The 12,027-nt window shown below is 44.6% G+C and overlaps 1 protein-coding gene and 1 pseudogene across 4 annotated transcripts in view; both read left to right on the top strand.

The window, feature by feature from the left end:
- DCLK1 (doublecortin-like kinase 1) overlaps positions 1 to 12,027 on the top strand; it is a 314,483-nt gene that overhangs the window by 26,870 nt on the left and 275,586 nt on the right. The gene's annotated exons all lie outside the window — the stretch shown is intronic.
- Positions 1,534 to 2,260, top strand: LOC102834916 (annotated as a pseudogene).

Here is a 12,027-nt window from a genome sequence, read left to right as displayed (position 1 = left end):
GAAAGCCTCATCTTTCTCCCGCGGAGCGGCTGGTAGTTTCGAACCGCTGACCTTAAGGTTCGCAGCCCGATTCGTAACCACTACGCTACCAATGATCTTCATTAGTATGGGTTTTAAGTTCTTTGCTTTCAGCAAACAAGTGTGTTGCATCTGTATATCACAGGCTGTTAGTGAGTGTTCCTCCAATCCTGATGCTATGATTTTCTGCATATAATCAGAGTCTTTGCTCCGCACACCGATTGGATGAGTGTGCTGAGAGAGTACAGCCCTGGTACACACCAGGAAAGTGACCATTCCGTGTCCCCTTGTGCTGTTCTAACATCTGCCTCTTGCTCTCTGTACAGGTTCCTCATGAGCACAGGGCAGCAGGGTTCTGGAATACTTATTCTTCTCAGTCTTGTCCATTGTTTGCCACGATCCACTCAGTTGAAAGCATAGTTTAGTCAATAAAGCACAAGGGAATATCTTTCTGGTATTCTCTACTTTCAGCCAAGATCTGTCACGGCCGCAATGATAGCCCTCGTTCCGTGTCCTCTTCTGAATTGGCTGGAGTTTCTGGCAGTTCGCTGTTGATGTACTGTCTGCATCTGGTTTTGAATTCTCTTCAGCAAAAGTGACATTATTTCCAACCTCGCAAATGTACCCATTGTGAATCCACTCACCCGTGATTTTAATAAAGCCATAAGACTGGACAACCATCTCCACAGTCCAATTTTAGAATGTTTCCATTACCCCCAAAAGTATCCTTGTGATAGGGGGAAATGACCAAGACTCAACAGAGGTTTCCATTAAACCAGACGACAACTCTGTGGGCAGCCAGCTGGCCCGAGAGACCAGCAGCATCCACAGACGACTTGCATTCAGAGAGCCGCGAACACACAGTTACAGACGGAGGAGAAGTGGACAGCAGTTCTGCTGAGCTCTGCATGAATGTGTCCTTGTCATGACAGATGGGGAAGGCACCATGGCAGGGACACATGCCAGCATTTAGTTACAGGTTAAGGAAGATTACAGCATCGGTTCTGGGGTTTTAAGGACCTGGCTATGTGGTAGCGGGGTCCCTGCTCACAGTTCCAAGATGGGCATGGGACAATTCCAGGCCTGCAGCCCTGAACTGAAATCCGATAACATGGCTCACAGAGCAGCTCCTTCTATCTTCCACTCGTTGTTGTTAAGTGCCATCAAGGCAGTTTCTGAGGCTTTACATCTTCTAGGGAGCAGAAAGCCTCATCTTTCTCCCGCGGAGTGGCTTGCGAGCTCTGACTGCAGACCTTGTGGTTGGCAGTCCAATGCTTATCATGTTGGTCCTCCAATCTCCCTAAAAAAACATGGTATCGGGAATGGACATCACTGCCTGCACCAGCTTCAGCTGTGCCGGTTGTGAGAGGAGAACACGGGCCTCACCACCCAGCCTCTCCTCCTTCTCGCCTCCTCTGGCTGCCAACCTCCTCGGTACTTGTTCCAACAGTCTGTTAAAACATGGTGGATAAATAAAACAAAACAACAACAACAACAACAAACAAACAAACAAACATGGTGGGTGACTATGAAGTTCTAGTGTGCAGAGAGACATGCCTCACCTGAGGATATGAAAAAGGCATACCGTAAACTGGCACTGAAGTGGCATCCTGATAAGAATCCTGAGAATAAGGAAGAAGCAGAGAGAAAATTCAGACACCTAGCTGAGGCATACCAGGTGTTTATCAGATGCTGAAAACTGGGACATCTCTGACAAATAGGGCAAAGAAGGATTCGATGGTGGAGGTGGAGGTGGAGGTGGAAGTCATTTTGAGAGTCCATTTGAGTTTGGCTTCATGTTCTGAAATCCAGAAGATGTCTTCAGGGAACTTTCTGGTGGAAGGGACTCATTTTCATTTGACTTCTTTGAAGATCCATTTGACAATTCTTTGGGAATTATGGCGATCCCTGTGGGAGTCGAAACCGGATCCTTTTTCTCTGCCTTCAGTGGGTTTCCACCTTTGGGAGGTGCATTTTCTTCTTTTGATCCAGGACTACTCCACTGAGTTCACTGGGTCACGGGGGCCTTACTTCATTCTCATCAACATCATTTGGTGGTAGCGGAATGGGCAACTTCCAATCGATACCAACTTCTCCTAATTCAGTTAATGGCCGAAAAATCACTACGAAGAGAATTGTTGAGAATGGTCAGGAACGAATAGAAGCTGGGCAAGATGGCCAGTTGAGGTCCCTAACGATCGATATTGGTAAGGAGCAGCCGCTATGCTCGGATAACAAGTAATTCAACGCACACATTTCAAGGATTAACAGGAACATTTTTGTTTTGTGAAGATTTCAAAAAACTCTACTTCCAGGATAACTGTGCGTAACCGAAAGTATTTATAAACAGCTCATTGGAGCACCGGTTTGTCATAGATTTTGAGTTTTTTTGTGTTTAAAATTGTTGTAAGCGTGTGTATGCACTTTGCTTTTTTATTAAACTTAATCCTAGGTGAGCCGTGATGCTTTAGTAGCGCTGGGAGAAAATTGTTCACCGCCACCGGCACGGTCTTGCTTTTATCATTCTCTCTGAAGTGGGAGCCAAGGCATTTCAGTCTGCTGTGAAGTTAACCTTGCCAGAATGAATCCTCGACACACGTAATTTCGGGTTTTTTTAGTATTGAGTAGTGACAGATATTAACAATTGAATGGTAACGCATTTCTGGTTTAATATAAATTAAGGATGTTTTCTATTTGTGCATGAATGCTGGCAGTTTAGCAAGTTTTGAAAATTGTTTTATTGTGTAATGTTCAGCTTAGGTTTCAAAATAAAACTGGTAAACTGGGTCTTTGTCATTTGATTAAAAAATAATAAATGCTAAAGTGTTTGGCTAAAGTGTTTGGTGCATTCTTTCATGAAAATCAAACAAAAAACCATGGTGTGGATTTTCAATGTTGATCTCATTTTCCTTGTGGCTTTCATCCTTCTGGCTACATTTCAGGAGCTCTGCGTTTCACAGAACTGAGTTAGAGAGCAGAGAAAAGGACTCAACTGTTTTCACACCGCAAACCACGTGTCTGTCCTCGTGGTGCTTCTGCATGAAGTCCAAACTTGGGGAGCTTAGAGGAAAACCACTGAGTGTTCATGGTGGGCTGGCGTCATCACCGCTGCCCTGTAATGCTCTAGGGGAGGCGTTATTTAGTGCTGTGGTTACAGCCGCTCCGGGGGAGATGGCAGTCTGGGAAACTGTGGGGCAGGTCTTCTCTGTCCTGTAGGGGGTCGATGAGTGTAATAGACTCCACAGTGCCCAGTCAACAACGAGAATTCCCTGGAACCAAAGCCCTGGTGACACAGTGGTTAAGCACTCGGTTGTTACTTACAATTGGCGCTTTGACCCCACCAGCGGCTCCGTGGGAGAGAGACCTGCTCCCATAAGGCCAACAGCCTGGGCAACCTTGTGACTGCCGCCGAGCCCCTTCTGACTCATCTGTAGGGTTTTCCAGGAGCGGCTGGTGAGTTTGAATCACCGACCTGGAGTGCGTATCCTCTGGTGCCATGGCAGGACTCGTCTGTTAAAAATTACCCCAAATCCAATCTGAGTGCACGGTTTGTTCTCAGCAGTTATTCTGTGTACGACAGGGACACGATTCTGATTCCAGGAGAAGCCCATGGATCAGAACACACTGAGGCCATGAAGAGACCAGGGGGGAAGGACAGACGCCCAGCCACGTGGCTGACTGAATGAGAGCCCCTGAGGTCCCATCACAAGGTGGCCTCGGCACAGCGTGCGTATCTGGTGAAATTCAAACTCTGCAAACCTGTTTCACAACAGAAAAGAAAGCATTTGCAGCTCTGAGGTGAGAAAAGCTGCCGGTTACTTTTGATCAGGGCTTTCGGAGATGCTTCAGGTGACCTCAGCATAATCCAGCTGCGTCTGCCTGCTGTCTCCATGTGGCCCCTGTGCTTTGTTTCTTGAGTGGGATCCAGTGATTTCACCGTCACCCTCGTCCCCTCTTCATGGGGATTCTACCTCTTGCCATTTTATCACCTGCCGGAGTCTGGAGATTGTGTCTGACCCACACCCCTGGTCTCCAGGGAAGTCACGTCTGTGAGTTCCAGTGGCCTGCCACACTCCGGGGGTCTGCTGGGGGATTGCAATGAGCGTCTTCACTGTTCTGTGTTAAGAGTCCTTCGGCATTGGGGCTTTCACATCAGACTCAGAGGAGGACTGTCCCATGGGTGTAGCCTTTGTGTCCTGTGACGCTGCTGAGCGGCCATCTTGGCTTTTTAGGGCTGTAATCATAGAAATAGCACACGGGGGTGGTTTTAGCAAGTAGGAAGGCACTCCTACAGCATATGGGCCAGCAGCCGAATTCAGGGGCCGGCTCTGGGGGAGGCTTTCTCCTGCTGTCTGATCTGGGAAGGGTTCCTGCTCCTCTGGATCTACGTGATTCTCAGTGCAGGGACCCTGAGGCCAAAGGGCTCTTCCTGGTTTCTCTTTCTTGGTGGTAATGAGGTCCCTGTCTTCTCTGCTCAATCTCGCTCCTTTTATCTCTTCAAGATGAAAAAGGATGCAGCCCCATCCTCTCTCATCAGGCCTGTGACCTCACACCTTACATCAGCTCACCGCACGAAGGTGGGTCCCATCGTCACATAGCTGCCAGACCACGAGAGTCATGGGACACAGCTCGGTCATGTCCGACTGGAACCACCCATCTTCTCATTGTTCCTCAAGGTCACCTCGGCACCTGAGACACTGCTCGCTTACCTGGTGTTTCGCTTATATCAGGTGTGTGGGGAGCACCACCTGTCCACCCAAGGAATACCGGACAATACCTGATGCTTTGCTCATCTAGAAAAGGGAAGTCGCACCACAGTAAGGAGTCCTGGTAGTGCAGTGGTTCAGTGCTCGGCTGCTAACTGAAAGGTCACAAGTTCGAGCCCACCCACTGGCTCTGCAGGAGAAAAGGCCTGGAGGTCTGCCCCCGTAAAGGCAACAATTGGGTCTCTCTGTAGCTGAGTCGGAAATGACTCAACTACGCCTACCCAACAACCAACAAACAGCGCAATCGATGGTCACTTAGCTAGGTGATGAGTAGCCACAATGTGGGTCCCCTCCCGAGGTGCTAACCCTTCAGAACTGACTTGTCAGCAGTTAGCAACATCAACAGATGAACCCTTGACTTAAAGCAGCATTGGTTTTTGAACTCTTTGCTCATTCAACAAGCACTTTACTCAGCACGTCTGTAGTTGTGTAAATGGCCAGCATTTGCTCTCAGTGGATTTTGTGTGTGTGTGTGCTTTGTTTTCCATATTTTATTGTGACTCGAGTGAGAGTTTACATTGGAGAACATCGGCTTTACACCATCATTTCCTTGCAATGATTACAGTCTTCTCCGTGCATAACCATTCAACAGTATTTGCTTCCATTCCGTCTTGTTTTTGTTGTTGCTGTTTTGGGGTTGGGGGTGGGGGATGTACACAAAAAACACTCAGGCATAAATAATAATTTACACCTCCAAAGGGCACATTCTGCAGTCTGCCTCCTGGCCACCAGCTCTCAGTCCCTTTCTTTCCATGAGTCCAGAGTCCTCAGCTGCTCCCTCTTTCCATGTCCCCATCTCTGCCTCTATCTGGTTTCGCTGCTTCTCTGGATAAGGTTCCACATTCCGCTTGTGCTCTTCTCCCTTGATGGTCCTAGGGTCCTCTGTTCCTGGACTGTCAGATTAACTACTCCCTGGTTTTTGCAACACAACTTCTACTTGTACAATTGTGACAGTTGCAATTAGTCATGATAACAATGACTCACTATTGAATCATAAGAATCTTATTCCCATGTCTTTTCACCAGACCTTTCTAGACAAGATGAAAACCATTCAGTGGAGACTCTACCTTTCCCTGCACACTCTTAAACTATACTCCCTCTTGAAACCTTGTAAGCCAGTCACCTCATGTCTTTATCACCCCCTTATTTTAGATAGCCAGTGTCTAAGTTGCCCGTCCCTATCTATCCTGTATCCAGAGAGGAAAGGATTAATACTTGATGTGAAGACTCCTTCTCTCTCTGTTGGTATTTTGAGCTACTACCTCCATGAGTCTAGGTCAAGTTCATCCAACCACAGTGATATACACTCGTTTTCTCTATTTAAAAAAAGTGTTTGTTTGTTTTTCTCTTCCTCTAGTTGAGTCTCTCAGTGAAGTTTTAAAATTGTTTTTGAGAACACACACCAGTGCAACACTTTCTCCATGTCCTGTGTACAGGGACGCTAATTCCGTCCTTCAAGGTTTGCAACCATCCCACCCCCTTTTTCATAACGCTCCTCCCCCTCCCATAAACTCACTGTCCCCGAAGCTTCTGTCTCAGGCTGTTGTAATTGGTCCGTGTGCCAAACGCACTCTTAATCTAGTGGTTCAGTCTCACGACAAGCTTCCAGGCCGGAGCAGAGCTGCTAATTGACCAGAGCCGACAGCCTCATCTTCCTCCTTTGGAACAGGTGGTGGGTTTCAACCGTCGACTTTGGGATTGCAGCCCACGCTTAATCCAGTGTGTCACCACCAGGGTTCCTTTTGATCCCAGTGGATAGTTCTCTGAACAGTATAACACTCAAGGCAAACTGTGTGTGTGTGTGTGTGTGTGTGTGTGCTAATTAAGCTAAATTAGTAGTTAGTAACAAGAAGATTTCAGGGGTTATTTTTGGTTCCAGGTGTAAAGACTATCTCAACGCAGCAGTTTTGGGGGTTCATCAGCCTCAGTGGCTCCATATAGTCTGAGTTCCATGAGAATTTGAAATTTTTTCCCACATTTACCCCCTTTTGATCAGCATTCTTCTATAGGTTCTTGGATCAAACGTTCAGTGCTGGTAGCTGGGTGCCATCTATGTCTTCTGATCTCCTGGCAAAGGAATTAGCTGTTCCTGGAGACGATCAGACACTCATTCCTTTTCCTCCTCCTGTCCCTGTGTCTCCTGCTTCCTCTGTTGCTCAGGTGACTAGAGACCAGCTGTTGTACCATGGGTTGGTGTTCACAAGCTTAGAGCCCAGGCGTCTCAGTGCATTGACAAAGGCCTGCAGATATTCCCGGCAGATATTCCTCCACACATCCAACACCCGGCGTTACTCAGACAAGTGCTGGTTTGGCCCAGTCTTAATGGAAAGCAAACCCACTTCACTGTTCATTGCAAACTTCTTCCAAGTTAGCTCTGCCGCCCTCTCAGAGACCAGCTCCGTGAGCATTCTGCAGCTGCTTCCAGATAACACGACTGCAAAGTCAGTTTGAAATGCGTGGTTGGCAGTTCTTCAAGCTCACCAGCTGCTCCTCAGAAGCCCTATACAGGGTCGCTATGGGTTGGAACCCACTTGACGGCACTTTAACAACAACAGCAACATAATATTAGTTATTGAATGCAAAAATGGTGTATGCCATTTTAGCAGAATGAGCTGTGCCGGATTATAAGATTTTAAATAGATGCAGGGTACTGAGATTCCGGGTGTGGTGCTACAGGATAAAGCACTGGACCACAGGGTTGGTCTGAACTGCAAGGTCAGCAGTTCAAACCCATCAGCTGTTCCTCTGAAACCCTGTACAGGGTCGCTATGAGTCAGAACCGACTCGACAGCACTTCACAACAACAACACTAAGATTTTTACTCTGTACCATATTTTCTACACAAAGAACATTCTTCATGTTCTTCAACAAAGAAAATGAGTCAGTGAACATAGTTGTTTCAACAATGAATGTAAAATTCTGTTGATCTCCCACAATGAAAAATTAACTTTATTAATTTTGCTTTAAACAGCTCATGTGAGTACTTCTATTTTGATGCGTGTTTCATAAAAAAATGCTGTAATCAATGAATGAACATATTAAAAGATGCAATAAAAGAAAATTTAGTGGTCAGAAAATAAATACAACAAATTGTTATGTTTAATTTTGGATAGATCTTTTACCTCTAACATGTTATAATTAAGAACGTTTCTGTTCTTTGCTCATGCTAATTCTTCAGTGATTTGCCACAGCTCAGCTGACGTACAGTATCTTCTTCCAAACACAGCCCTGGTACTGAATGGAGTCTTCCTTGAGTCATTGTACACGGAGCGAACTTGAGTCTCTAGGGATGAAATGCGTGTTCTGTTGTACCATTTGTGATCGTTAGATAGAAATATGCATAAAGCAGTTTCCACATTGGGAAACAGATATTGTATTTTATCTTCTGTTATGGAATTGTATATGCCTATATGAGTCGGAGAAGGAGCTCTGGTAGCATAGTGGTTACAAATAGGGCTGTGACCCTCAATGTCAGCAGTTCGAAACTGCCAGCTGTTCCATGGGAGAAAGATGAGGCTTTCTGTTCCGGTAAAGATTTACAGCCTCGGAAACCCTATACAGGGTCTCTATGAGTCGGAACCGACTCCACGGCACATAACCACCACCACCTGAGTCGGATGTATCTTTCCTAAATCTGTAAGCTTGGATCATTTAAAAGTGAAATTGTTACATTCTCCATTAAGCTTGGTCTCTAAATCATCGAGATACGTGTATGCTTGTATTAATCTCTCGGACGCCCTCGTGCGTTTTTCATCAGGCGTATCCACAGTGTTTAAAAAGGAAAATGTTTTTGAAAGAACTTCATGTACTTTTGCCCTTCTTTTCACGCAGATTCAAGTATGTCAGTGAGTGGAGTAAGCATGTGTTCTGTGAAGTTGATCTCGGGCACAGTGAGCCTTCTGTTACTTGTATCTTTCTGATGCTTCTGTGATGACTAATTGGTTGATAATCAGGACGCAGCAATATTTATTTTGTTGGGTTTTCGAATTTTTCAAATCAATGCGCCAGACTGCAAAGTCGTTTGAACTGCAAGGTCTGTGGTTCAAGCTCACCAGCTGCTCTTCGGAAACCCTGTAAAGGGTCGTTATGGGTCGGAATCGACTTAACGGCACGTAACAACCACAACAACTCTTAAATGATGTATACTCTCAGTTAGTGATTGGTAGAGATCTGTGCATGTCTTGAAGTTTCCTTCCGAATCTTTGAGAGTTTCGCTAGTCTGATGAAAATGCTGCAGTAGATGAGACCACATAGCCTGATGTATGCATTTTGTTGGTAATGTTTTCAGCGTCTCTTTTGGGATCTCTTTTTCATGTCTTGTTGGTAGGTGCCGTCGAGTCAGTACTTTTGTGTCTAGTCTTCAGCACTATTTTAAGGTATTTAGAATCTGAATGTACAGTTCCAGGATTGCACCTGTTGCTACAGCATGCCCGGTAGGTATCAGAAAGATATTTGAGTGTTTGATCATTACCTAGATATGTTTTAAGAACCGCTCATGGATGAGTGTTCTCTTTGTGGTAAAGTGCCATCGAGTCGGTTCCAACGCATAGCGACCCTGTATGGGGTTTCTGAGGAGCAGCTGGTGAGCTTGAACCGCTGACCTTGAGGTTCGAACCTACTTTACGGTCCACAGCGCCACACCAGGACTGGAGAGTAGAGGATGCAAAAAATGTGTAGATTAACTGAACACGAAGAAAAAATGAGCTGCTTCCAGACAACAGAGAACTGCACTGCATTCTACAAGACCAAGTGAGTGCACAGCAGATGGTGTGAACGAGGGATATTCATTCCAGTCTCAATTTTCTGTTGCATGCCTCAACACGCCCTGACATACCTTTGGCGTGTGTAGAGACTTTCCCTGGTAGAATTGTCATAGGACCAGTGTCTGCACTTAGAAAATCAATTGTGCCCATTTCACACGTCGTGAAGTGCTTGGTTCACATTTCTCCACTGGTTTGAGTTTTTGAGCCTGTCGGTGCGGTCATTCGCTCAGCAGGTTTTCCATCTGTTGGAGATACATACTTAGCTGCTCTGTATGAGAAAGATCAGGAGTGGACTCTACAGACAAACTAAAATATTGAACCATACTTACTTCACTGAAAATGGTTGATGAAACTTTATCACTATTAACTTTATTAGTTCTTCACGTGTTGCTTAGATGTATACAATGGGTTATCTTTTCCTGTGTTGTCATAGTTTGAGATGTGACCTGCAAAATCTGGATCAAACTGAGTAACAAGTTCAAGTAAACCCAGCAACTGTTGGAACGACAGCAAGTATGCATTGCAGAGGGCTTTCCAATATGGCGGTCCTTCATTAGTGTTCAGTTCATGAGTTAAGCCAAAACCACGTCTTTGGTTTCAAATGATGACATAAATCTCTCTGAATTAAACTGTTTTCATGTTTATCCACCATATTTGAGTGGTACCAATTGCCAAATCCAACAGTAGCAAGTTGGAAATTAAATGATTTAGGATTGAACAGTTTGCAAATAAAACATCCTGTGGAGCCAAGGGATAGACTACAGAAGTCACACCCTCTTGTAATTTCTGCCATTAGCCTTGCTCACTAGAAAGATATTCTAGCTCCAGAAATTTGTTTATTTACCATCTAGAAATGTTCAGTATGAGTTTTCAAATGGTCCATTTGGGTCTCTTTCGGTCCAATAATTTACATCATTTGAAGAAAATGGTTCTATAAAGCAGGCTCTGTATTTCTGTTACTTATAGGTATGCAGATGCAACAATTTCAGATTCTAAAATAGTTTCACTTTCTACACATTTTTTAAACCTTTTACTTCAGCAAGGAAAGGATTCTGAATTGGGAGGACACGGTGGTGCATCCTTATTACTTGTCATAATTTCCACACGAGTGCAGCTAGTAGAATGGCTTGTGGTTTGCGTGATTCAAACTTGAGCATATAACAGACACATCTCTTTTAATTATTTAAGTTTTTTAAAAGGAAGTCAGTTTTGGAATTGTCTGTGAGCTTCACAAATCCTTTTCTTTTTATCTTTTTGTGGGTTTTAATTTTTCTGCTCCACTTACCTTAAAATACATTTGAATAATTGAAAAGAAATGATTTTTATAACACAAGTGAAATTTGAAAAATAAAACTTGCATTTGAATTTGGTTGTTGACACAGCAGTTTCTATTTTGAAAATCAGTAAATAAAAAAATAAAAATAGATTTGGGGCATGGAATTTTGTTCTTTAGGTCTGAGACAGTCAGAAAGAATCGCATTTATTAGGCAGTTGGCAAAAATTTCGTTTGTCTGTCACGCAGCATTTGTTGGTGGGCCCTTCGCAGACATCCCTGAGTGTTTTTCATCTGGAAATGATGCTTCAAACCTGCGCATCTACTTTGTTTCTTTGAGGCTGTGTCTTGTCTGTTCATTGGACCACTGCTGATAGCTGAAGGGTGGGTCCCAAAGAGCAGGGGCACATCCGTGAGTGTGCTCAGTCTGAAGACGCAGCATGGTTCATTACGCACAGGATCAGATACGTCATGAGTCACATGACTTTACTGAATGTGAGGTCACACCCGATCAGTCCACAACGAAATGATAATTGTTGTCGAACAGACTTTACAAAATGGAACCCAACTCCCTTCCACAACGAGACTCACTTTTCCTCCTGTCTGCATGGCATCGGGGCTTTGCTTTGGACTGCTGGTGCCCTGTTTTGTTGATGCCCTAAGCAGGTGTTTACCTTACTTTTTGTTTTTTAAGGTTTTGATTCTGGATTGAGTGAAAGTTTACAGTGCAGATCATCAGTTTTACATTCAACAAATCACACACCTTGTTTCATTACGGTGATTATAATCCCCTCCATGTACCATCAGTTAACAGTGTTTCTCTCTATTCATTTTAGCTTTTTTTTTTAAAACAAAAACAAAAACAAAACAAAAACAAAAAAACCCACTCAGGCGTATGTAATAGTTTACACCTCCAAAGGGCACATTCTGCAAGACTGCCTCCTGGCCACCGGCTCTTAGTCCCTCTCTTCCCATGAATTTAGAGTCCTCAGTGGCTCCCCCTCTCCATGTCCCCATCTCTGTCTCCGTCTCTGGCGTCTCTGCTTCTCCAGGTAAAGTCCCGCATCCTGCTTGCGCTCTTCTCCATTGATGGTCGTAGGGTCCTAGGTTTCTGGACTGTAAGATTAACCACTCACCTGTTTTTGTTACAAAACTTCTACCTTTACAATTGTGACAGTCGCAATTAGTCATGATAACAGTTATTCAC

Source organism: Chrysochloris asiatica, unplaced genomic scaffold, assembly GCF_000296735.1.
Source record: "Chrysochloris asiatica unplaced genomic scaffold, ChrAsi1.0 scaffold00272, whole genome shotgun sequence".
NCBI lineage: Eukaryota > Metazoa > Chordata > Mammalia > Afrosoricida > Chrysochloridae > Chrysochloris > Chrysochloris asiatica.
The sequence above is the reverse complement of the archived record's forward strand: the minus strand, read 5'-3'. Positions and strand labels throughout refer to the sequence as shown.